Consider the following 27,992-nt stretch of genomic DNA (forward strand, 5'->3'; position numbering starts at 1 on the left):
GGCAGTTCCAGTTGAGGTAGCAATAATGATGAAGAGACTTTGAACCCTGACTACCAGATCTGCTTTCTGTTTGATTGGAAAGGGGGGAATACAAAACATGAAAAACAACGTTGTTACCCAACTTGGCCATCCTCATGACAGAGGAGATAGATGAGCCTGTGGTAAAAAATGAGTCCATTGCACGTCGTAGATGCAAAGTTGTGGTGCCTTATGGGAGGTGGGAAGCTAGGTCCTGAGTGTTACCATGTAATGCCCTGAACGTCTCAGGATCGTTTAACAGACACGATAATGAGAACGCAACCACTTGTGAAGGTTTAGTTATTTTAATGAAGGCAAAAATAATACAAGGAATAAACAAAGGTTATAGTCACTGGAATCCTCCAGGCTAAGTACGTTACCAGCCCACAGCACGGATGGTCCTAACCGTCCTCTGCATATACGCCGATCCCGGCGTATGCCAACAGAGGGCAGAAATGAAATGGCCGACAATGCCAATCGGTAGGCTGTGAGGGGCACGAAGAGTGTTGGGGAGAATCAAGGAGTCAGGGAAACACCCAGCCGGGGTCTCTACCTGAAGGGAGCAGCCACTCAACCTCTTCCTCAGACTGCACCGGGACGCGGAGTCACCTCCTGGTGATGCGTCACCGATACCCCAATCACAAGCAAAGAAGACTGAACCGAGAGCAGCCGCTCGATCGATCCTGTGGACTTCCGAGTCTGTAACGCGGCAAACACCTCCTGGTGTGCGTTACAGCTGGCAGTCCCTGTATCTCTGGTCGGGCTGGGAGTTACGACTCCAACCAGCAAAAGCGCCACTGCGCTTTGACTCAGCCGAGTCAAAAAGCGAAGCTCAATGGTTATCAGGTAGAGCTTCCGGGTCCTTCACAGGTGACGATGGGGCAAGACACGGCCCAGGGAGTAACGACTCGACCTACCTCCGTTCTTGCCTTACTGGAGCACCACTCCGGAACACTGCTCTTCACTAAGCAGGTACGTCGGTGTAAACACAATATCCGACAGCGTTGTACCTCCCGGTTCCTCCCTTTATAGGGCGTGTTTTCCTTGAGTTATGTAACAGCTCTCCTGTTTACATAAGGGCGTGTTTTCCTTGAGTTATGTAACAGCTCTCCTGTTTACATAAGGGCATGTTTTCCTTGAGTTATGTAACAGCTCTCCTGTTTACATAAGGGCGTGTTTTCCTTGAGTTATGTAACAGCTCTCCTGTTTACATAAGGGCGTGTTTTCCTTGAGTTATGTAACAGCTCTCCTGTTTACATAACCTCTCAACCGCTAAGCATCCTGGGAGATGTAGTCCGTTTCCTCTGGTTACCGTTTTCCTCCCCTCGCATGACAGGAATTCTTGACAGTACATCCTCCCTCTCAGCGGCTCCCCACGGGTCCAGCGCTGGCAGGAAAACGCCAATGGAACAAGGAGACCAAGCGCGGAGCATGAACCCCTTCATCCGGTTCCCATGACTGCTCCTCCGGGCCATAGCCTTTCCACGCAACCAGGTACCACAGCTTCCCCCTGCGCCATTTGGACGCCCGTATGCCCGACACTTCATACTCCACCTCCGACTCCACGCATACCGGCCTAGGTGTCCCAGACGGCTTGGAGGGTGCTGGTTTGAGCAATGATACATGAAAGACAGGGTGTATCCGCAATGACTGGGGCAAGCACACCTTCACGTTCACGGGACCCATACACTTGGTAATTCGATAGGGGCCCATGTACTTGGGATGGAACACACTGTTCTTTCGAAACCTCATGTTTCTTGTGGATATCCAGACGTAGTCTCCAGTGCGGTACAGTGGCCCGGGCCTTCTCTTCCTGTCTGCCGCAGCCTTGTATCTTCTCTTGGCCTCTATTAGGACAGCCCTTGAGCGCATCAACGTGTCTTTTATGTGTGCCACCCTGTCCGCTGTGGCGGGAATCCTGTCCTCTCTGAACGGATGTAGAAATGGCAAGAACCTGGGATGTTGGCCATAGTTGCTATAGAACGGAGATGACTGTGTGGAGCTGTGAGTGGCGTTGTTATAGGCGATCTCTGCAACCCATAGCAAGTCGACCCATTCTTCCCTGCCCTGGTCCACAAAACATCGCAGATACTGTTTGAGCGTTTGGTTCAGGCGCTCGGTTTGGCCGTCCGTTTGAGGGTGGTAGCTGGTGGACAGGGCGGTCTTAACATGCAGCGCAGTGCACAAAGTCTTCCAGAATTGCGCAGTAAACTGCGAACCCGGTCCGACACGATCACCCCAGGTAATCCATGCAGTCGTACCACATTCTTTAGGAGTAGTGACGCCAATTCCCCGGCCGTAGGGACTCTCTTGCAGGGGATGAAGTGCCCCATTTTCGTCAAGTAATCCACCACCACCAGTATTGCCGTCATCCCCTGGTCTACCGGTAGGCCCACCACGAAGTCCAGTGATATGCTATCCCATGGTCTATCCGGGGTCGGAAGTGGATGTAAGAGCCCTTGGGTTCGGCCATGGTCGGCCTTCATGGTAGCACACGTAGGACACTCCTGTCCCCACCTCCTGACATCCACACTCATGGTTGGCCACCAGAAATGCCGTCCCATGCTAGCCACCGTTTTTTTAAAGCCCAAATGACCTGCGCATGGAGAGTCATGGCACCAGATGAATGCTTGTTTCCTTAGCCTAGGCGTGGGTATCAATAGGCACCTGCCCTTCAGGGGTATCCCGTCCTTCAGCTGCCATTCTCTGTGACTGAGGAGCCACCTCCGCCATGCGAATGACCTGATCCCTCTCTTTATTCCCCTCAGGAAAGTATCCGGTTGGATAACCCCCAATACCATCCTCGGGGAAATGATGGAATGCTCGGTCGCAGGCAATGGTTCCTTAACTGCAGATTGACGGGACAGGGCGTCCGCCTTCCGGTTTTCCGTCCCCGGCCGATATGTGATGCGGAAGTTGAACCCCGCAAAGAAGATCATCCACCGCAGCTGTCTGGGAGAAAGGTGTCTTGTGGCCGTCATGAACTGTAGGTTCCGATGGTCCGTGTACACCGATACCACATGTCTTGCCCCCATCAACCAATGCCTCCATTCGGTGAAGGCGTCCTTGATTGCGAGAAGCTCCTTCTCCGCAATATGGTAGTTGCATTCGGCGTCGTTGAGTTTGCGGGACATGTACGCAACGGGATGAAGCACCCCTGTGTCGTGGTTGCGTTGGGACAAGATAGCCCCCAGCGCCACATCCGATGAGTCCGCTTCCACCACGTAGGGGAGATCCGGATCGGGGTGAGCCAACACCGGCGCCTTACCAAAGGCGCTTTTCAGGGCCTCAAAGGCTTTGTTCGCTTCAGGGGACCAGACAAACTCCTTGGACTTCCTCAGTAGCTGTGTGATTGGGGCCACCAATCCTGAAAATCCATCTATAAACCGCCTGTAAAAGTTGGCGAAGCCAATGAAACTTTGGACGTCCTTCACGCTTTGGGGCACCGGCCATTCTTTCACCGCCTTGATCTTTCGTTCTGCCATCTCCTGTCCCTCTGGACTCAGCATCACTCCGAGGAATTCCACGGATGTGACGTGGAAGTCACACTTGCTGAGTTTACAAAACAGCATGTTTTCCCTCAGCTTTTGGAGCACAGCTTTGACGTGGTGTACGTGCTCCTCCACACTGGACGAATAGATGAGGATGTCGTCGATATATACGACCACGTAGATATCCAACTCCTCTCTGAATACCTCATTCAAAAAGTACTGAAAGGCTGCCGGGGCGTTGCACAGACCGAACGGCATGACGAGGTACTCAAAAAGGCCAAACCTGGTCTTAAAGGCGGTCTTCCACTCGTCTCCGTCCCTCATGCGCACCAGGTGGTATGCCCCTTTCAAATCCAACTTGGTGTAGATACGAGCTTTCTTGACCTGTTCCAGGAGTACACTGATGAGAGGCAAGGGGTACCGATTATTTACGGTTATCGCATTCAATGCCCTAAAGTCCACACAGGCTCTCAGCTCCCCATTAGCCTTCGGGATGAAGAAGAGTGGCGAGGCGGCCGGAGACTTGGACGGGCGGATGAATCCTAGCTTGAGGAGTTTATCCAGGTACCCCCGGAGATGCACATTTTCAGGCTCCGTCAGGGCATACAGCCTGCCGCTGGGAACGCTGGCCCCTGGCACCAGGTCGATCTGGCAGTCAAACTGTCTATGTGGTGGTAGCACTTCCGCCTTCACCTCATCAAATACATCCTCAAAACTGTGATAAGCCTGGGGGAGAGCCACATCTTTTTCTGCCGCTGTAGCCACCGTCTGACTCCCGCTCTCATCTGCGTCAAGGGATTCCGTTCCTATTCCACAATGCAGGATGCAATACGGTGACGTCAGTTCGATGCGATGTGTTGGCCAATCCACAGAGGGGTTGTGTTTCTGTAGCCACGGCAATCCCAATATGACGCCATATTGGGGCGCTCGGATGATGTTAAAATCGATTTGTTCCAAATGGTTCCTCCCACATCTCATCGGAAGGACCCCCGTGTGCTGCCCGATGGGCCCCGTCACCAATCGCCTTCCGTCTACAGCATAGACGTCTTCGGGTACAGCTTTGGGAAGAAGCACTAGCCCTAGCCTGCATGCCTCGTTGTGGTCCATAAACATGCCAGTGGCCCCTGAATCCACCATGGCCACAACGGGTATCCACTGGTCATGCACTCCCACGTGCACCGTGAGAAACAGGTGTCGTTGTCCCTTAGTGACCGAGTTGGAAAGTGAAGGGATGGATGAGTGACTCCGAGATGCCCCTTCTTTGGTCTGGGAGTCCTCTAGTTTTCCGCCGGTACGTCCACCACGGCTGTTACCGACCGGTTGGCCCGATAACGTGACGTCTTCGGTTTGGCAGGGCATTCACGTACGTAGTGGCCTTTTTTGCCACAATATAGGCACAATCCTTGTTTACGGCGTGACTCTTTCTCCGTGGCTGTGAGGCTCGCTCGTATTGCGCCGATGTCCATGGGTTCTCCCTTGGATGCGGTGGAAGTTTCAGGACTTCCCACTGTCACATAGGATGGAAGGGATTTTCCTTTTCTCCCATGATCCCCCTTTCTTTCACTTAGCCTATGTTCCAGCCGTAATACCAGGTTGATAAGGCCCTCACATGTCTTGGGTTGTGGGTCAATATGAGCCACGGCGTCCTTGAGCTCATCGCACAGCCCGTGATGGAAGAGCGCCGTCTGTTTAGCAACAGGCCACTTGGTTTCCGTAACCAGCCTTCGGAACGCGTTGAGATACTGCACCAGGTCGTTGGATCCCTGTCTCAACTCAAGCATTTCACAGTCCGCCGTGTACGAGTCAGCCCTTCTGTCGAAGACCTTCAGGAATTCCTCGCGAAAAGCACCCCAATCACATAAGATGGGGTCGTCCCTGCTCACCAGAGGTACGGCCCATTGTGCTAGTTTCCAGCCAAATAGGATATAAGGAAAGCCACACGAGCCGGACTCGTGGGGAACGCCCTTGGTTTGCACGATAAATGTAGCGCCACTTGTGTGAGGAATACCTGCACTGTGTTAGGATCCCCACTGTACCTCTCTGGTGTTGCCAAGGGGACGGCTACCGGCATTTCCACTACTACCGCAGGGGTCTGGTTCGTTAGGGAGGTGCTGGGCGTGAGCCGGTCCAATTGGATAGCATCCAGTCTGGCTTTTACATTGGCTGTTTCTTGCCTGGAGGCAGCCAATTCAATTTGCACGGTCGCTAAAGCAGCCAGCACATCATCAAGTGTTGCCATGTCTGTTATCGACCGGGAGACAGTTAGTGTTATTAAGGTCGGATATTTTGTAACGCCCTGAACGTCTCAGGATCGTTTAACAGACACGATAATGAGAACGCAACCACTTGTGAAGGTTTAGTTATTTTAATGAAGGCAAAAATAATACAAGGAATAAACAAAGGTTATAGTCACTGGAATCCTCCAGGCTAAGTACGTTACCAGCCCACAGCACGGATGGTCCTAACCGTCCTCTGCATATACGCCGATCCCGGCGTATGCCAACAGAGGGCAGAAATGAAATGGCCGACAATGCCAATCGGTAGGCTGTGAGGGGCACGAAGAGTGTTGGGGAGAATCGAGGAGTCAGGGAAACACCCAGCCGGGGTCTCTACCTGAAGGGAGCAGTCGCTCAACCTCTTCCTCAGACTGCACCGGGACGCGGAGTCACCTCCTGGTGATGCGTCACCGATACCCCAATCACAAGCTAAGAAGACTGAACCGAGAGCAGCCGCTCGATCGATCCTGTGGACTTCCGAGTCTGTAACGCGGCAAACACCTCCTGGTGTGCGTTACAGCTGGCAGTCCCTGTATCTCTGGTCGGGCTGGGAGTTACGACTCCAACCAGCAAAAGCGCCACTGCGCTTTGACTCAGCCGAGTCAAAAAGCGAAGCTCAATGGTTATCCGGTAGAGCTTCCGGGTCCTTCACAGGTGACGATGGGGCAAGACACGGCCCAGGGAGTAACGACTCGACCTACCTCCGTTCTTGCCTTACTGGAGCACCACTCCGGAACACTGCTCTTCACCAAGCAGGGACGTCGGTGTAAACACAATATCCGACAGCGTTGTACCTCCCGGTTCCTCCCTTTATAGGGCGTGTTTTCCTTGAGTTATGTAACAGCTCTCCTGTTTACATAAGGGCGTGTTTTCCTTGAGTTATGTAACAGCTCTCCCGTTTACATAAGGGCATGTTTTCCTTGAGTTATGTAACAGCTCTCCTGTTTACATAAGGGCGTGTTTTCCTTGAGTTATGTAACAGCTCTCCTGTTTACATAAGGGCGTGTTTTCCTTGAGTTATGTAACAGCTCTCCTGTTTACATAACCTCTCAACCGCTAAGCATCCTGGGAGATGTAGTCCGTTTCCGCTGGTTACCGTTTTCCTCCCCTCGCATGACAGGAATTCTTGACATACCAGCTGGGGGTCGTCCACTGTACCCTGAGTGCTTATGGTAGAAGCCGGAGCTCCGATAGTGACTTTTTACCCTCTTAATTCACAGCAGGTGTTCATGCCTGCCAGGAAGTACTTGCTTTCTCTCCACCTTTAGAGGAGTATTTGGATTTTTTAAGGTATCACTCCCAGCTCCCCCCGCTTTGTCCCCACATTGATAGGCATCCTTATTTGGATACTAAACACAACAATAGCAAGAACAAATGCTGCTGGAGCCATAAAACCCAGAGCAGAGCCTAGATTGAATGTGTGCCACCCAGGGGATCCACTAAATGTCCACAGAGAGATATCCACCAAAGAGACTGGCATAAGAAGGAGTTAAATCTAACAGTTAATAAGGAAGAATCCAATCTGGAAGCACTTTTGCTGCTTTGTCGAGAAGACAACCTCTTTCCCCGCTTGGGGTGAAGAAAACGTTTGATAGGGAGCTAAAAACCTGGTTCTCTGCTGCCACCCAGTCCAGCACTCTGTATGTGCTTGGAAAAAGCCATGCAGATGTTTCAGCTTTTTTCCCTACAGTCTGGGTGGGTGGAGGAGCCCAGCACGAAGTCTTAACCTCAGGAGTAGCCTTTCTCAGCCAGAAAGTGTCAGTTAGAACAACAGGGAGAGTCCAGGAGGGGGAGGCAAGAGCCAAGGACGGCTCCCACTACAGCCAGCCCTCTGCCAGGACATCACCAGATGTGGGTTGCCTGCCCAGCAACGGCCAACCCTGCCGAGAGGCCAACAACCAGCCGTTGAACTTCCTGATAACCAAGGAAATGCACAGCAATCACTGGAGGAGGCGGTTGAACCAGGGGAACCCCAACCTCTCGAACGGGGAGGCTAGGGGCATCAAAATGTGAGCTCAGTGGCCTCGGGGAGCCGGACTGCCATGCTGACTCAGCCGCAGTTGGCCATCTTTCTCACCAAAGGGTTATCTAGATCTGATGCCAAACTTCCAGTTGGCTTAGAAACTTGGGGATTGCTATGTCAAATGTTTTTGGGCAGGAGAGAGGAGGGGGAAGATTCCACGGGTAGTGATGGGTGAGCATAGCGGTGGGGGGGTGAGGCTGTGTTGGGTTGTTATGAACTGAATGCCTTTGTCTTGGTATGTTTACCATGATGATGGTATGTGTCTTTGTTTACCCTACATTTTTGGGGGAATGTGGCAATTGATTTCAACCGAGTGGCTCTGATGCGTGCGTACTCCGCCTTGTTGAGTTGCTGCTATTTTGCTATTTTGTTCATTGTCATGTGTTTTTAAACGACAAATAAAGGTTATAAAAATGTTTTTTATAAAAGATCTGATTTCATAAACCACGACAAAAGAACATATGTGTGGATATCAACTCCTTAGGGAAACCAGAATTTCAAGGAGCACCTGTTAAAGGTTCATAGCAAAAGACTAAGGATGGTCTAATAACCGAGACCCAGCTGCAGCCACCAGAGTTGCAGCTTTGTGTGATTACCAAACATTCACGCTATGAGGATCACTGAGTGGTGTTTTTTGCTACAGGGGCTCTGTTGATTCAATTCACACATCATTTTCCAGTATTTAAAATGTGTAGATTAAGCTGTAGTCCTAGTCATGGAAATGATGCACTAGCATAGATGTATCTTCTTCACTGGCTGTATTTTTACCACTGACAGTATTTACTACCATCAGTACTTCCATACTCCTAGTGGTGATACATATATGTAGCTCTGTCAAGTTCACATCGGTTTGTGACAATTTCTGCAGAGCAATAATTTACGATGATATTTTCCTAATACGAACCAAGGCATGGTGCCTATTTGGGTTACACTGACACTCGTAAGGTTATGGGGCTCAGAGAAAATAAGTCTTTTGGGGCATTCCTTGGATACAGTGGGTCAAACCACTGTTGAGCACCTACTTATATGAATGAGCACGTTCTGGGTTTGTTGTTTATGTGCAATCTAAACAACAAAACTGAGTCAAAGATGATTCTGAGATTTCCGACCAAACTTTAATGTCTCAGAGAGGTAAAGTTGCTTGGGAGTCAGTCAAGCTGGAATCCATTGGCAGTACAGGCTGGGTATCCATTTTGAACAATTGAGTCTAGTAGACACAAGTTGAACAATTGAATCATCCTGCATTCAAATGAAATACTGGGAAAAATGATTAGCACGCTCCAAAAGGAGCAAACCTTTTCTGCTACCTTATGCTGGGCTTAAGGAAAACTAGTCTTTTCTTGCCTGTAGTATTATTATTATTATTATTATTATTATTAGCATTTGTAGAGTGCATAGCTACCCGAAGGCATCCCAGCGCTGGCGTCTAGACAGGGGTTCCGGCGGAAATTTATGAGGCTCATTGTTGGAATAGCCAGGTCTTGAGAAGGTTCAGGAAAGGAAGATGACGGGATTCAGCTCAGATGTGAGGGGGCATTGTGTTTCAGAGTCTAGCCACATTGTAAGTAAATGATCTGCCTCCGCTTCTTGACATTTTTATTTTCGGTTTGGCTGCTAAATGAAGATAACTGGATCGGAGGAGTTTTCGGGGTGGTATGGGGTAATGAGTGGTCCATTGATAGCTAGGTCGATACCCCAGTAGGTCCTATGGGCTATGCACAGAGGCTTAAATTTGACTCTGCCAGAGGCAGGTAGCCAGTGGAGTGTCTTTAGGGCCGGTGTGGCCGATCTACTTTTAGGTACCCCCAGCAGTAGTCTAGCCGCACAATTCTGTGCGACTTGGAGTTTTCTTAAAGTTGCTGTGGGTGTTCCAAGATATAGGGAGTTTCCATAGTCCAAACATGATAGGACCAAAGCCTGTATCAGGGTTCTTCTAGCACTCATTGGAAGAAGGGGGAGGATCTTGCGGAGTAATCTAATGACACCGAAGCATGCTCCTGTAACTTTTATTGCTTGGTCCACAAATTTAAAAGAGCTTTCCAACAAGATGCCCAGGCATTTTATCTTGGTCTTTGGGGATGGGGTAGGCCCCAGGCAATTAGGCCAGATCTGTTTGGGGTCCAGGCCGGAGGTGTTACCAGAAGCATTCACTCTGTCTTTCCACCATTCAGCTTAAGGCAGGAGTGTTCCATCCATGAAGCCACTTCCCCCAGGCCGGTTTCCAGAACAGGCGGGTGGTTACGTTGGCCATTGAGGGAGATTACCAGCTGGGTATCCTCTGCATACGTGACAATTTTTATCCCGTAAGGCAGGATGATGTCAGCTAGTGGTTGCAAATATACATTAAATAATGTGGGGCTCAAGGAGGATCCCTGAGGGACTCCGCAACCAATCGCCAGAGCCCTAGAGGTGCATTCCTCTGAGAAGACCTGGAAGGTTCTATTCTCTAGGTAGGATTGGATCCATTTAAGTGCCTCACCTGAGACACCTCTCCTCCTGAGTCCCTCCAATAAGATTTTAAAATTCACAGTATCGAAGGCTGAGCTCAGATCAAGGAGGATGATGGTCACTGCTCCCCCTTGATCGAGGGTCAATTTAGATTCCTCCACTATGGCGAGCAGGGCAGTTTTCGTGCCATGTAGAGGTCAGAAGCCTGTTTGTGTGGGGTGTAAAAGGTTGTGGGCTTCCAGAAATTCTGAGATGGTTGAATTAACATGCTTTTTAAGGGCCTTAATGATCACTGGGAGCAGGGATATTGGGCAATAGTAACCCAGGTTGTACGGGTCCAGGTTTTTTTTTTTTAGTAGGGCCTTCACCATGGCATGCTTGCAAGGTGCCGGGACCGAGCCGGTGGCCAAATACTGATTCATTATTTCAAGCATGTGGGGAAATATCACTTTTCCTGCTTTGCAAAGTACATGGGGGGTGCAGGGTCTAGTGGGGAGCCGGAATTTATTTGCAGTAAAATTTCTGATAGTTTGGCTAAATTTAGCTGGGGAAGTAAATTGAGCACGGATTCAGGGCCGGGCGGAAACTTGTCTATTGCAAGGATGTCTCTAGGGCAAGGCAGAGTAGATGTGTTTTATTTTGCCAAGAAAGAAGTCTGCTAACTCATTACATCGCTCAGGGAAAACTACAAGAGAGGCTTCTGTTCTTGGAAGTTCTAAAAGGTCTATTACCAAGCGGAAAATCTATCTAGGGATGTTGGCTGCTAAATTAATTCGCTCTTCAAAGTGCGCAGCCAGGGCGATTTATATTTCACTTTGGTAGAGTTTTATGGCTTCTCTGTATTTCTTCTTGCTAATGACATTATAGTCCCTCCTCCACTTTCTCTGCAATCTTTTACAATCCTGTTTGAGTGATGGAAGTTTGGGGGAATACCAGGGTGAGAGTTTCTCTCTCACTTGATGGCGGGATTTAAACGGGACAACCATGTCCAGTGATGTCTTGATCCAGGTAGTAAAATTATCTACAGCTGCAGTGAGGTTAAGATTGGATTCAGGTTTTAGACATTCTAGAGCTGTGGTCCAGGCTTCTACTACTAGTTTGGCCCATGGCCTGATTCTCTTGGTGGTACTTTTAGTATCAAGGGGAAGGGGTGGGGAATTAACATAGATGGGGATCAGAAAATGATCGGTCCAAGGCAGAGGGGCGGGGTCGCCAACCGATGGTTCGTTATTATTGGTAAATAGTGGGTCCAGCGTGTGGCACAGTTTATGGGTGGGGCAAGTAGCGTTTTGCGGGAGTTGAGCTGCTAATAGGTCCGTAGTCATTTCTGATGCATCGGCCTTGTCAGCATTATTGAAATGGAGGTTGAAATCCCCCAAGAGCTTGATATTTGGGGTAGTGGCTACTAGTGTGGCTGCTACATCCGGTAGGGATTGGAGGAATAGCCCACGTTCACCCAACGGGCGGTAAATGAGCACTCCGGAGAAGGACTGTACCGCAGATGTTGCAATGGTAAAAAAGATACTCTCACAGTCAGCGACAATGTTGGCTTCAACCAGACATTTGAATTTCTTTTTATATATTATTGCCACGTCTCCCCCTTTCTTTCCCTCCCGGTCTTTCTGTTGGATATTGTAGCCAGCAGGGAGAGTCTGCACCAGGTCTGAGTCAGACTCGTTATGGAGCCAGGTTTCCGTTAAAAATAATATATCTGGGGTCTCATCTTCCAGGAGCGATTTCAGTTCAGTGGAGTTTTTAGGTAGAGATCGACAGTTTAGAAGAAACATTTTGAGTATGCCGGAGCATTTAGTCTCCGGAGTACTTTCTTTGGAAGGGAGAAAACTAAAAATGCAGTTAGGAAATTGGGGCCCCTCCCTGAGGCAGCCTATGGAGTGGCAGCATGTGTGGAGGCAGGGGTTCCTTAGCTTGAGTAGGAGGCTGCTAGAATAAATTATTTTACCTGAGTTTTGCGGGGCAGGGGTTCTGGCCCCTGGTCCCGTGCGGGTGCGGATGGGCACAGACAGGCTTGCCTTAGGCGCCCCTTTGGCGCACCAGGGTGCATCCGCGCTGTCATGCAGCTGATGAGGCTTCAAGCCAGAAGTCCCACCCCGTGCTCCGCCTTCAAGTCCACCCCCAGCTCCTCCTGCCCCCTCCACACAAACGGAAACCATGGTGGACTGGGAAACAGGAGAGAGTAGTGATGGTACGCTATTGCCTGTGGGCCAAGCAGAGGGTGCAGTCGAAAACTATGCACCTTGTTCATGAAGCCTTGCACAATGTTGCAGTTGAATACATATCCAAAATGTTCCTCGGTGACCACCAGATGCATACAGCCTTGTTTTTGTCCGGCAGCCTGGTTTTTGTGCCTCCGGGTGATCTCTGCCATCAGGAGCCTCGCCGCTATTTTATCGGTGAATGGTTCAGTTCTGGACAGCCATTTTGCGCCCTTCTAATGGCCCTCTCTGCAGCCAGACCACTCCAGCCGGGTGAGTGAAGCCGTCCCTTGGTGCTGCGATGCTGAGACCCCGACCAGACAAAGGATCTGTATACTGGATTTTAATGGGACCCCTGATATTTAACCTCTTTTCATAGCAGGTACGCTGGATTTCTTGATTTAATTTCTACTACAGGCTTAATGCCCCATCCCCCCTACCCTTTTTGTTAACCGTTTCCTGCATTTGTATTACTTCTGTTACTACTGGAATCTTCAGACAGCCGAGCCCCAGCAACATGACTATTGCCCAGTGGAGCTGCCTAGGTAGCTGTAGAGGAGATTGGCTGTGGTTCTCCCCCTCGGCCGTCACCTACCCTACGGACACTGGCACCGTTACTTGCCTCACCTGCCTTACGGGCGTGGACCACGGTTGCTTGGCATCCCGTGATGCCTTTCCCAGCCTGTTTGTTGACTCGTTCACCCTGACTCTTTTGTGTCCCCTGAAGTACTTTTCCCCCTTGCCGGTCTGCCTGACCTGATCTACATCCCAACCCCTTTACTATCCCCCCCACTACCTTTTATGCTCCATGTGACTTTTTTTCTATGTTATGCTATGCTTTAGTAACTCAAGTAATTATGTTTCACTGTTTTCTTTTCCATGTTATGTTACGCTCCAATAACTGATGTAATTATGTAACACTGTTCTACCTCATGTTAAGCGCTCTGATACCTCCGGGTCTAGCCAGCTCTATATAAAACTCTTCAAATAAATAAATAGATGCCTATGGTCAGCCTCCCAAAACCATCTCTTGCTGCTTTCATTAGGCTACAAATGGTTTGTGAAAAGGTAACTACACATTCAAGCTTCTACCCTGTGGAACTCATTCCCATTGCAGACTCACCTCAAAGTGGGCATTAGAAAGTAGCACAAACTCATGAAGTTTTACCACTTTTGCCTCAAATATGGGGTAAAATAAAATAAGACTACACTCTGTGTTGCTACATCTTCTTTCTCCATCCTTCTTTCTTTGTGTACTGTGAAACAACTATTTGGTTGTACAAGTGCTACACAAAAACCTGAAATATAATGATGTAAAATGTAATGTAATAAAGGAACTGGAGTGTCCATAATTTTTTACACATTGAGCATTATATGAGACTGTAGAGCAGTATTTATCAACCAGACACAAACTGCATTTTGTAGTATATTTAGTAGTGGTACAATAGCACTACGCGCAATCAACAAAAAGTTATTTACCAACCTATGTCAGGGGGGATCACTGCTTCCGATTCTCCTATCTTTTAAATGTGTAGATCCTGCACATGTATCCCCACATTTTAGTATCAATTGTGGGAGGGACAGTAGGAGTAGCTGTAAAGTGGGAAATACTTACTACCGAATGGGAGGGGTTTAGGAAGTGTTCAGGAGGGGTTATGAGAGGGTTAAGGAGGGGTTTAGGGAGGGACATGCACCACCTACAAAAGAGAAAGCCCATTGCTATTCACAAACTCCATTCCTAACCTTCCCACAGCCAAAAGGACCCAAAACAGTTGTAAATGCACTCCATCTCAGACCTGAATTACATCCAGCACCAGACATAGCCAACCACATAAAAAATAATGGACACATGGGCTTAAAATAGAAGCCCGTAGGAAATAATATTAAAATAATTTTTTCCACTTCTTAACAATAAATGTACATTTAATTTAAAGTTAAAACATATTTTTTAAATAAAATAAACTAATTAAAATACATTCTATGCATGCATTTCAGTACATTTGTATACATATTAAATAAATACAAATATTTTGTTTGGATGGGAATTTATATTTTTAACAAATCATTGAAAAACGAATTTTTCATTTAATTTTTCATTTTCATTTAATATATTTAATTAAATATTTCATTCAAACTTAATCTACTCGTGCAGTAGCATTTTTACAAACGTTGTTATAAATTTAAAATAAATACATACAATTTATTTACTTTGAGATTTATCATAAAAACATTTTCACAATAATTTTTTGGAGTTTTTAACTTTTTAACTTTTCCCCATACTTTATCATAATAAGAACTCACACACTGTGGGTGGGACTTTCACTTTCGCGTGAAAAGGTACTTGTAGTAACTTTACATAAAAAAATGAGGCTCCACTCCCTGCATACAGGGGTAGAGATGTGCAAGTCTACACTTTGTAGTAACTTTTTACTCGGAAATAGTTTCTACAAAGTGTAAGGGTAATTTACTTATGTAGATCTACTCACATGAAAATGTCTTTGCGAATAGGCCCCATAGCTTTTGCAATGTAAAGAGAAGGCTGTCAATAGGGTCCATTGCTCTGGAGAGGGTTAAAGAAGCCAAGAGCTAAAAGAAAGAAAGACACACACACAAACACTGAAGTGGTCTGAATTTCTTGAAATTGTATCATGATGTAAATGGGCGCAATTGAATGCACCATTTCTAAAACAGCACAAATCACACATTCTTGTTAACAAAAGATGAACCTTCAAGTGCAGTCAGGACAGACTAACCTATAATAGAATAGCTATTTTTGACATGCTGTAGACTTAAATGAAACCAATGTTACAGTTCTGCCAACGAAATGAACACTCTACAAATTGTACTGCAGGCCAGAACACCTGTGTACCTCACTTTTCTGGATCGTTGCCCTGTAGATATAAAGGGTGGCTTAGAACAAGAGTCCATTATGTGCCACACTTTGAAGGTTGCACATTAAAATTGTGATCTAAATATCTTTTACAAAGATTATATCCAATGAGATGTTTTGTTATTAACTCTAATGAGGAAGTATTTTTTAAAACAATATTTAGTATACAATGTTATGTAAAACAATATTCTGCTACCACACCCCTGAGGGGAAACGTATTTCTGTCTCACACGGTCTTTAGAACCTGAAGGCCAGATCAGAGGAACTTGACAGGTCCCATGGTCATTCGGGGAACTCGAAGTGGCAGTATGCCAGAATATCGAACAGAAAAACATTGTGTCACAAAAATATCGTAGCTATAATATTGACAACCAAAATGTTGTGATGGTGAATATACAGAGATAAGTGCACATCTACATACCTTGACAGAATATATCTCATAAGGTTACATATAAGGGGACTTAAGTATAGAAAATCTGACTCCTGCCTTTATAAACCTACGTTTACAATACTTTTGGGTAACAAATATTTTGTCTGCAATATTTTTGTACACAACATTTAGAACTCAATGTTCTTGTACATTCACATGATCAATACACGGCTTGGTGAGGAGCCCTCAAAATTTTGAGACGTTGAAAGAGTTGACTGTATTTATGCGCAGGGAGCTGTTAATATATTTAGGGTCTGGGCACTTCCTGTGCACTTGTGAGTTGTGTTTTGTTGAAGGAGAGGGTGACATGCCATATCCACCCTTGGAGAAGAGGTGAGATTGTGTTTTACAAAGACATCGAGAGGAGAGCAATTTAATTTTTTAGGTCGAGCCTAGGCAAAGCCCATGCATGTCTTTGAGACAGGCTTTACACACTCTGTGGGCTTTGAACATGGCCAGAGCTTTTCATTGGTTGTTTCGTCTCCCTTTCGAAATTCCTTTGGTGCCATTGGTGAATAGTAAGGTGCCGATCACGATCCGGTAAAAAAATTCCCCGTGCGACTCGTATCCGGTCTTTTTACCGTACGAATCGTACAAGTGCCGTACGAACTGGCAATCACGATTCGCATGGGGAAAAGACCATATGAATCGCATTGGGAATAATTCCCCACACGTCCTCGGGTCGGAAAAAGTGTCCGACACGTCCTCGTACGATTTACCGTACAAACGTGAAAAGCGAAGTCCGACCGGGGAATCACGATCCGTCCCGGGCGTCCGAATGTACAACCGTATGGTTAAAAGACCGTCCGCACCGAACTCCTATAACAACCATGGAGACGTCCAAACAGGTGCCCGGTACGTGCCGTACCCCCGCCAGCCCCCGCATGTACGCGCCGTGCCCCCGCATGTACGCGCCGTACCCCCCCCCAGCCCCCGCATGTACGCGCCGTACCCCCGCCAGCCCCCGCATGTATGCGCCGTACCCCCGCCAGCCCCCGCATGTACGCGCCGTACCCCCGCCAGCCCCCGCATGTACGCGCCGTACCCCCCCCAGCCCCCGCATGTACGTGTCGAACCCCCCGTGTATGTACACCCGAGTACGTGTCGAACCCCCCGTGTATGTACACCCGAGTACGTTCGAGTCGTACCCCCACCCGTGTATGTACACCCGAGTACGTGTTGAACCCCCCTGTATGTACACCCGAGTACGTTCGAGTCGTACCCCCACCCGTGTATGTACACCCGAGTACGTGTCGAACCCCCCGTGTATGTACACCCGAGTACGTGTCGAACCCCCGTGTATGTACACCCGAGTACGTGTCGAACCCCCCGTGTATGTACACCCGAGTACGTTCGAGTCGTACCCCCACCCGTGTATGTACACCCGAGTACGTGTCGAACCCCCCCTGTATGTACACCCGAGTACGTTCGAGTCGTACCCCCACCCGTGTATGTACACCCGAGTACGTGTCGAACCCCCCCGTGTATGTACACCCGAGTACGTGTCGAACCCCCCCATGTATGTACACCCGAGTACGTGTCGAACCCCCCCGTGTATGTACACCCGAGTACGTTCGAGTCGTACCCCCACCAGTGTATGTACACCCGAGTACGTGTCGAACCCCCCCTGTATGTACACCCGAGTACGTTCGAGTCGTACCCCCACCCGTGTATGTACACCCGAGTACGTGTCGAACCCCCCCGTGTGTCGAACCCCCGTGTATGTACACCCGAGTACGTGTCGAACCCCCCCGTGTATGTACACCCGAGTACGTGTCGAACCCCCCGTGTATGTACACCCGAGTACGTTCGAGTCGTACCCCCACCCGTGTATGTACGGTGCGTACCCCCAGCACTACGCGCTGGGGGTACGCACCGTAGATACACGGGTGGGGGTACGACTCGAACGTACTCGGGTGTACATACACGGGGGGGTTCGACACGTACTCGGGTGTACATACACGGGTGGGGGTACGACTCGAATGTACTCGGGTGTACATACACGGGGGGGTTCGACACATACTCGGGTGTACATACACGGGGGGTTCGACACGTACTCGGGTGTACATACACGGGGGGTTCGACACGTACATGCGGGGGCTGGGGGGGTACGGCGCGTACATGCGGGGGCAGGGGGGGGTACGGCGCGTACATGCGGGGGCTGGGGGGGGTACGGTGCGTACATGCGGGGGCGGGGGGGGTACGGCGCGTACATGCGGGGGCTGGGGGGGGTACAGCGCGTACATGCGGGGGCTGGGGGGGGTACGGTGCGTACATGCGGGGGCTGGGGGGGGTATGGCGCGTACATGCGGGGGCTGGCGGGGGTACGGCGCGTACATGCGGGGGCTGGGGGGGGTACGGCGTGTACATGCGGGGGCTGGGGGGGTACGGTGCGTACATGCGGGGGCGGGGGGGGTACGGCGCGTACATGCGGGGGCTGGGGGGGTACGGCGCGTACATGCGGGGGCTGGGGGGGTACAGCGCGTACATGCGGGGGCTTGGGGGGGTATGGTGCGGACATGCGGTAGCAGGGGGGGGGTACGGTGCGTACATGCGGGGGCTGGGGGGGGTACGGCGTGTACATGCGGGGGCTGGCGGGGGTACGGCGCGTACATGCGGGGGCTGGGGGGGGGTACGGCGTGTACATGCGGGGGCTGGGGGGGGTACGGTGCGTACATGCGGGGGCAGGGGGGGGTACGGCGCGTACATGCGGGGGCAGGGGGGGTACGGCGCGTACATGCGGGGGCTGGGGGGGGGTACGGCGCTTACCGGGCCACCTACTCTGGTCGTTTCGCGCCGTACTTCGCATTTGCGGCACTTTTTGGGTGCCGTGAAAATATTGCCGTCCGGACTGCTGTCGGTTCGAATCGTAATTCCTGGGTCGTGAAACGCTGCCTAGAAGCGTCCCGACGTCACGTCGCAGCATTCCCGGATCACATTCGTATGCATATTTTCGTCGGTCGGTGTTTTTTACGATTCGTACGGAAATGGTGTTTCCGTGCGAATCGTAATTCCATGTTTGTAATGTTTTACAACCGGGTACGAGTCGGACGGAGAATATGCTCCGTCCGACGGTTCGTACCCGGTTTTTGCCGGATCGTGATCGGCACCTTAATATTTGTCCCACCATTTGGCTGTTTTGTTCCTGCCCTGGATACTACCCCTGCTACATGGATCCTTTCACTATTAGCCGTATATTTAGTTTTTGCACAGTCCTTTTTAAGTAGCCTTTGTTGCAACTGGCTTCTATCTAACACCATTTGCAAGCGCCTTTGGCTTCTTCTTCACTATACTTCTCCATTCTGTGCCTGGCTCACCTTCGCCACTTCTTCCGCTTGTCGCTTATGCCTGCCCTGTTTATCTGTGTCCATCCCAGCTTTTTCTACCCTTCCTGCTCCCCCTTTCTCACACCGGACATCAAGGAAGAAAGTGTACTTTTAGGTCTCGCTGCTGCTGGCAGACCTGATTCCTCATGATGCGGCCTTTATTCTCCCTAGGGAATTTCAGGTCTGTCCACTAACTCCACCCCGGGCCCTAACTGGCTCTCCACCTTCCTCCTCTTCCTGTGTTAGTTCTCATTCCCTCCAACCCCCAACTCCTGGACACTCTAGCTAATTCACACTTTCAATACTGAAGTGCCTTATTGACCGTATTGTTAGCGCTTTGCTTGCTGCATCCTTCCTTATAAGTTTATGACTAGCTGATGTTGTGATGATGTGATGAATGTCTTTTCTTTCACCTTAGCGACTTTTTCTGCTCCTCTCACTCACTAAGGTTCCTTGCTCCGCCTTCCTCTTCCTTGGCCCTCCTCCATCCCTCCCAATCTCTGATTCTTCGTGCCCTCTGTGTCATATCTCCCTTCCGTTGTCCCTCCCTCCTCCCATCCAGCAATTCTGCTTCTCCTCTATGGCCTATCCTCTCTTCCTCAGCCCCTCCTCTCTCTCCTGTGCCTCTTTAAAGTGGCATGTGCTGGCACCCGTCTGGCCTGGGCTGGGGGTGCCACCTGCCACAGCCTGTCCTCTTCCTTGGCTCAACCCTACAGCAGAGCGACGTAGGTGATGGCCTCTATGGAATGATAGGCTCCGGCGTGAGGTACTGTCCATCTATAAAGTGTGTTGCAGGCTGTGAGTGACCAGGTGCCCCAGGTGTATATCTATATGGGAGTAACCCTGGGCGTAGTACTACGCTATGCTAGCGGAGCGTGCGTAGTTTGCGCTACAACGCACTACGCGAATTGCATGTAGCACAGTGCAAAAACGCGTAGCGTAGCAGGCAGTTTTTGCTTGCTCGCGGTCCTCAACGTCAAGTTGGCAACCGCGAGCGAGCAAAATCAACATCCCGGCGAGACTTTCCATGTTTGCGATCAGCAACATCAAGTTGCCGATCGCGAGCGTGAAAAATAAACCTCCCGGCGAGATTCTCAACGAGGGGAGGTCAGGTTTCTAATTGCGAGTGGTCGCGTATGCTCGCGACCGCTCACGATGAGAAACTACCAGTCCGCGTTGAGAAAGCTGCTGCTCGAGTTCAAATCTACTTGAGCGGCAGAAAACGACCGCTTGAACTGTGCAAGATGCCATTTGCAATGATTGCACAGTGCGGTCAAGCATCCTGCACTGTGCAATCAGTGCGAACAGCAGATCGCCTAGCTACGCGTAGCGTGCGTAGTGCAAAGTGCACTTTGCGTAGCTACGCGTAGCGCTTCTACGCAAACTACGCCCAGGGTTAGAGTTGAGCAGTCTGTTGGCGCGTCTTTCTTTGAGCACTCTGCTCTAACGTCGAGGTTTGTGTATACCCCTGTCCCTAATCAAACCCTTAAAATCTCTCTTCTCTTGTCTGAAACTAGAGTTTTGTGACACTTTTTTAAGGTTATCTCAGGGGATGTGTGTGTGCCTTCACCCATGTGACTGTAACCTCTATGTTAGTAAATTGGTGTGTAATGGATCTTGCGACTGTATCTATGCATGACAATATGTTTGGTAGACATAGCCTTGCATGTTTCTGGACATCCCTCCTTGAGTTTCTAATCATGACCATCTGATGGATGGAAGTGTATCTGCATTAGGTTTTTTGTATGCTTTCTAATGTGACTTTGTGGTGAATGTGTGCATCTTTAACCCTTAGTAAACCCATTGTGTAACTGAGTGATTTTGTTTTTATGATTGGCGCAGCAGGGAGAGGAGCAGGCAGTGGGGACTTTTGGTACAATATTTACATTTTTTCCTGTGGTTCCTCTGAACTGGATCTGAGTGCAGGGTGCTTGGGAGGCCCCCTCGTACCAGTCCTCTTTCGCTGACCCTTTTATGCCCATACATGATGCTGGTGAGGGGAAACCTGTTCCTTTTACTGACCCTTATATTTAACTTTCTTGCAGCTTGGGGTCAGAAGGGCGCGTGTTGCTTGCAGAGGTGACCACAGCTGGATATTGCGAATGCATAAACTGCTCTCCCCGGGTATTGCATATTTCTGCAGATGGACAAGCAGCGTCAGAGCATTTGGAGCCTACCTGTTAACAAGCTGGGGCTGAATTCTGACCTCTTTGGGTGTGTTCGGACCCCAGCAAGTGAGTGGAACCTTCTTAAAAGTGGAATTCGTTTTAATTATTCACTGAATATGTTCGTTCTTGGGATTCTGTCACCTCTGCTGTGGCCCAAAGGTATTCCCATCTTTAAAAAAAGAAAAAGTGTTTTTGAGCTCCACCGTTACAGAGTTTGCTGCCTTGTTTTTGCGTGCTCTTCTATTGCAGCACCACACACTAGACACCCTTTGCTACTGGTGAACTGGAGCAGTGGCAGAATACTGCCAGTCCCCGGTGACAATGGGAGTGAGCTATTCACACCTGGTGTGGGGCATCTCCGTATCCCTGGCAATGGAATTCCGAATTTATAAAGCAATAGTGAAGTATCAAGAGCTTATGAAGGAAGCAACTTTTAGAGCAGCTTAAGTAAAGCTCACTTCCCTAAATATATATTTGTCTTTTGCTTTTATCCATATTGTCCTACATTCTTGGGTACACAGAGGTTGTAATTAGTGGTGCTGCAGACCCACTAGTATTGCTGTATCGGCATCTGAGATTTATGTCAAAGTTGTCAGTGCCATTAAAGGGTTCCTGCCTAACTGCCATGCTGGATTTTGTTAATTTTTTTTTGTACAACGAGAACCGCTGCCCTCCTCCCGGGGGTACGCCATGGGTGAGTACACACCCAATGGCATGGGAACAGAGGGAGGGGATGGCAACAGTCATTATGCTATATAATTGCTGTGTCTAATCGTCCTCTTCATCATCCATTATAAGTTGTTGATACCCAATCGGTATTTGTTCTTTTTAGATATCTTTTGAGCCCCAATCTGGCCCCATGCACTCAACGGGGTGGGAAGGGATGCTGGCAGTCAAACAGCAATAACTGTTGTTGCTGTTTGACAAGTGTCCCTTCCATTGTTGAGCTCATGGGGCGATTGAGTATTGTTTTGTATGTATGTTTTCCTTTACACTTATTGATAAGACCTATTTGGTGTCACTAATAGGAGTGGTACTACGGATCATTGTTATGGTCCTGATGAAAAGCCTTGGGGTAATGGCTTTAAGCATGTTGACCGTGAGATACACACACATGGACGTGTGCCTCTCCTTTCCCCTTTTGAACAATACCAGCAAGAGGATTGAATAAATATTTAGTTCTTACTTAGCCAGGTATTTTTTAACCTTAGAGTAGACCCTCCCACTCTTCTTGGTTGTTAGGTTGGAAAATTGATGTGGAACCTTAGGAGAGTTGCTATGTTTCAGAAGGAAGGGTAAGGTGTGACCAAACCGAGTTAGAATGGTGAAGGCTGCACCGGTTGGCTGCTGATGGATGACAATTCCTTTCATAGGTCTTAGGTGTGTGATAGGGGTGATGCAGCTGGTACAGGTGGGAACCGTGGGAGAGCTGTTTGTGTGCAGCTTGAGTGAGCAGACCTCCTGCATGGTAGGGGACTGTGCGTGGGGTTGGGTAGCTGTTCGAGTAATATCTATGTGAGGGAGGTTGAAGGAATCACAAGTTTATTGCAGGCTCTATATTGTTCATGGGATTACTTCGTTTTGTTTTTCGTTGTTTGGAAGGAAGGGGATGAGTTATAATGTGGGCTTTTCATTTACAGTTGAATATGGTGTAGAATGTTATATATGTCATCAGTGATGTCCTGGGGTTCTGGGTGGTGAGGTCGAGGGGTTCTGTGGTGGTTTGAGTGGTCGTTGTGAAGGTGTCTGGCTTGACAGGCACAGGTTGTTCATCTGCCATTAAACATAAGAAGAAGACCCAAGAGTGTTGTGTCTTAACTATAACACATACCGAGACATTTTGCCCTCAAAACTATTATGTATAGCTTTCAGTAGTGTGCAGAAGGCATTGGAAATTGGGTCTCACCTCATGTAACTCCTTCTGTCCAGTTCCTAAGCATCCAAACAGACACCATACCACCTTCAGCCTTAAACAGTGATCCCAGAACGTGGACTCTGCCCATACCATAAGCGCTTTTCCTGTGCCTACATACACACTATGCCTAGCCTTTGGGAATGTACATTGGGCGTCTGGCAGAGGGTGCTGCGTTCTATGGAAACATGAAATCACTTAGGGCACCCCTGCTACGGTGCACAGTTTTTGGCAATGCACAGCAGGCATTAGCTGCAGGGAATGGACTAAGGTTATGTTCTTCAACCCTTGCCCTAGCTTCTGTGCCACTTTTGACACTGATTTATTTTAGGCTAAACATTCAACTTTCAAGCAGGTTCTCAAACTTCTGGTGGTATTTTAAAGTGACCATAAACACTAGCAGGTCATTATGGCTGCTGTTAGTTGCCCTGCCTTCCTCTCACACATTAATTGTTGGAATAAAGTGAAACAAAACAGCAGACACTGCATTACCAATTTCTATTCCCAATACCCTTTTTGCTATTAGACATGTTTTGGCAGAAAAAGATAGGGAGTCCTGGACAAGGAGACACACCCAACACTCAAAGCAAATACCAACTCACACATGGCGGGAACGAGCGTGTATCCTGAATTTGGTTGTTCCCTATCCACCCTCCGTGTCTGATTTTTGGTTTTGGTGCTTAGGCCAACTAGCACTTTAAAATTGCCATTTTCGACTAGTTATTTCAGTTCTCTTCATTTTATATTGTTTTACTCAAGCCGAAGGTCTTTTGCAACCAGAAATGTCTTTAGCCTTATGCTTCCTCTACCATATATCCAGTTGACTTGTGTTTGGTGCTGAGCCCACTATGTTAATCTTGCACCTTGAACTATGTCGCTTCTGCATTACTTTACAGTTAGGTCTATCAAACCCACTTTCATATTTGTAAGGACGTGTGAATTACACCCAGATACCATGTAGAAAATGCACAGTGTACTTTAAATCAAAGCACACCTTAGATCAGATTTGTTTTGATTGCTTACCATTATGATGTAGGGGTGGCTGCTGCGGTACAGAAGTGGTGGGGCAGTGGGGGTAAGGAGAGGAGGAGGGACACAGATGGCGAATAAAAAAGAGAAAATTACATACCTGCCGGCCGCCGCTTCTCCTCCGTCCTGTTCTGACTCCTGCAGCACGGAAGCACACAGGCTCCCGGACACCCTAAGCCAATCACAATGCTGCATGACAGCAGCGTCATGAATGGTCTGAGCAGCCTGTTTGGCTGCTCACACAGTGCTTGGGAGCCTTGGGCCTGGTGGAGACATTGTGTTTTTATCATTTTATTTTTCCTTCCTGCACTGTCAGAGAGCAGTGGGGAGATGATCCTCCACGTTAAAGGAGGAGCCCCCACTGTTATGATGTGATTCCCTGATAATAGCGTTTATGATGGTAATAATTGCTCACATCACCGGCGCAATACTGTGCGCTACACTGTATGAAGAGCTCTGATTGCTGGGTTGTATACATTTCTTTGTATAATTCTTAATATTTTTTACTGCAATTTCAAGATATTTTTTTTAATGTTACAGTTGCCGGTAACTTTTGTGGCATTTTTGTCGAATAAAGTTTGAAATTGATAAATGCCAAATACTTTCCTCAACCCTATCTGCTGCTAGATATGTTGTTTCTGAAGCAAAGTCAAAGGAAGAAGCAAGTCCATTGACAAGGGGATGGAGCAGTAGGACCATGCAAGGAGACAGACGGGTCCACCCCAGATGCCAAAGGGAACTTACAGAGCATCATAAAGATGGTATGAGAGGCAGCTGGAGTTCATGGCAGGGTATGGCTGCTGATTCAAGTCCTGGGCACTATGGAGAAGGCAAGCGATAGAGATGGAGGTGATCAAGTCAACACATGAGTGATAGGGCACTAAGGTTCCCCCTCGGAGGGAAATGATGGGGAGTTCAAACTGAAGTAAACAAAGAAAAGGCAGAGAGCAGAGATAGGCAACACAAGGTGCAAGCAAACAGGAAGCAAACACAAGGATTAGCCAGGCACCTCATCTGAAGCCTCATGGCAGTGCTGGGACAAGGCATCGCTCCAGAGGGAGGAAGCGATGAGCATGGGAGTTCAAATAGAATGTGACTGAGTTTTCCAACATTAGTCAGGGCTCCAAAATGGAGATGAGTTCATGGGGGAGGGGCCAGTACTCAGGTTGGGCATATAGCTGATACAGCAGCCTACAAATGGTAAATAGGCAAGTGGGTCTGGAGTTTGCAGCAAATCAGGACAGTAAAATGTCCCAGACAACAGATCTAGGGCTAACCACTGGAGGGTTGGTGGTCAGCAGATGGAGAAGCACAGGCTTCCACCATAGGTGCCACAGTGGTGAGGTTTTCTGGACAATAAGGATTGTAAGAGCAGGCCCAATCACAGAACTTCAGTGGGCTGAGACAGGCAATTGGGGCACTAAGTGGCATACACAAGGCAAAGGTTTGGGCCTGGAGCAGGGCTGCTGGCAACCCTTAAGCTGTATATCAACACGCCATGCAGCATACAACCCAGAGCAAGCACTGTAAGCGTAGCAAGGATGGCAGGCCAAGTTAATGGGGCAATACAGCACCCTCAAGGCATTCCCACAGCAGGCTTAACTTGCAAAGGAGTCAACCATTAAAGGCTGGGACAGGATAGAGAGCACAAGCAACCAGCAGCTGTGTGAGTCGGGTAGCAAGCAGTTACATGAGACAATCACCAGGTGAACCCCCGATGGCAGAAACAGCGGCAGGGCAGTCAGCATTATTCACTTTACAGTAAAATAAAAAATTATGGCAGAAGGAGTACAATGATATCTTCACACTCCTTGCGATACAGAGCGCCTGTTTAGATTTAGGGAAAAGAAGAAGATTAGGAAAGAAATGAACCTGGACAATAGGTTACAAGCATTTTGCCTGCTGGCTTGCATATGAGGGTTTAAGATAAAAAATGCAGACATGGCCAGTCATGGAGTAGTATCATGGGGACATCACAGGGTACCCCCACAAAATAGTGGAAGCAAGGGAGATGTAACAAAGATGGAGTAGTTATTTCCATGGGACCCCATTAAAGGATAATCTGAAAAGTAGAAGCCTGCAAAAAAGTACATGCCTTGTTCCATTGGTAAAGGGAAAAAGGGTACCAGTTCCATATGTTGGAAATGGGAAATGGGAGAGCGTACATGGAGTCCAGTTTCCAAATTTGAAACTGTGGCGGGCACACGATTAGTAAGTGCAAAAGCTTATGAGGCTCATTTGAGAAGAAAGACAACCTCAAGAAGTAACAACTCAAAGTGCCGCTCACCACTCCCAGTAGTGACCAGGATCAAGAGCAGGGGAAGGACCTAGGAGATAATCAAGGGCAGGTGAAAAGCGAGCAAATCATAACTCACGGCTGTCCAGATCACCCGTTTCCACAGTAGATCTCTGGAAACACTTCAATAACTATCCTATAAAAGAATATGTTCAACAGCTGAAGAAGTGTTTTCGTAGGGGCTTTTAAAGCCCATATGTGGGGCCCAAGAGCTCCAGAGTCCAGACCATGTAAAATCTTGAAATCAGCACTTGAGCAACCTGATATAGTGAGAGAAAAGATAACAAAGGAGATGAGGAAAGGCAGGGTAATGATCCCATTGAAAGAAATGCCTTTACCAGAGTTCATAGTTTCCCCACTGGGAGTGGTTTTCAAAAAGGAAGCAGATTAAGTCAGCCTCATACATCACATCTCACACTTGGCTCAGTGGACTACACCAGCATATGTGAGGCCATAAACTGGGATAGGTTCAGAGATAAAGGCACCTGAATGGCAAAAGCAGTTGTAGAATCTCAATTTTCCATGCTTTCTGTGCACCCAAACAATTTCAGGCTGCAAGCTTGCACATTGAGGCTCAGTACTTCTATAACATGTGCTTACCTATGGATGCTAGCGTCATGCACTTACTTTGAAATATTTACCAACTTTATTGAGTGGGCACTGCAGTTAAAGCACCCAGTGGGTGCAAAATTGCATTATCTAAATGATTTCTTCTTGGGGTAAACACAAAGAGAGAACAGGTGTCTAGTCGATGCCTTCAAACAATTAGTGTTGCACTGGTGATAGACAAAACGGTAGTCCTAGCAATCTCAATTACATTCTTATAGATAGAGATCAATTCAGATCTTGGGGTATGCAGGCTCCTTAAAAATGAGAAGCCTTTAGGGATATGTTGCTGGTGCAGCCAGGAAGATCAGGGTATCACTGGGAGGAGTCCAAAGTTTATTGGGCAGCTCAGATGAAGCAACACCACATTCGCATAAACACTGGGCTGAAGCAGGATCTACTGTTGCAGGAGAAATTTCTGACTGAGTTTAATGGTATGTTCATATTAAGCCCGGGCGGGTAACTACGCTCTGCCAGCGGAGTGTACGTAGTTTTGCCTAGTCTGCGTAAGACTAAAACTTAGGGGTTATGGGCAAAGAAGGACGGCGAGGAGGAGGCAGGTGAGCAGCCATGTCTAGGAGGAGGCTGCCACGGGGCAGGTAAGTACCTTTTTTAATTACTTTTAATTACTGTGGGAGGGCGCGGAGAGGAGCGAAGTTCCATGGAGTTGCTTTCCAACTCCATGGAACTTTGCGTAGAGGCACTACACCTGCTCCGCCCAGGGTTAGTTCATATACATAGGGAGCCATGCATCTCAGTTCAACAGCTAGAATTGTATAGAACGCCACAGTGAGCGAGAGCTGGATGCGGGAGGCTTAACCAAGAATATAACTTTGCTAGAACTCTCCTCTGTAGCAGTAGGCTTC

The sequence above is a fragment of the Triturus cristatus genome, chromosome 12 (genome assembly GCF_964204655.1).
Source record: "Triturus cristatus chromosome 12, aTriCri1.1, whole genome shotgun sequence".
NCBI lineage: Eukaryota > Metazoa > Chordata > Amphibia > Caudata > Salamandridae > Triturus > Triturus cristatus.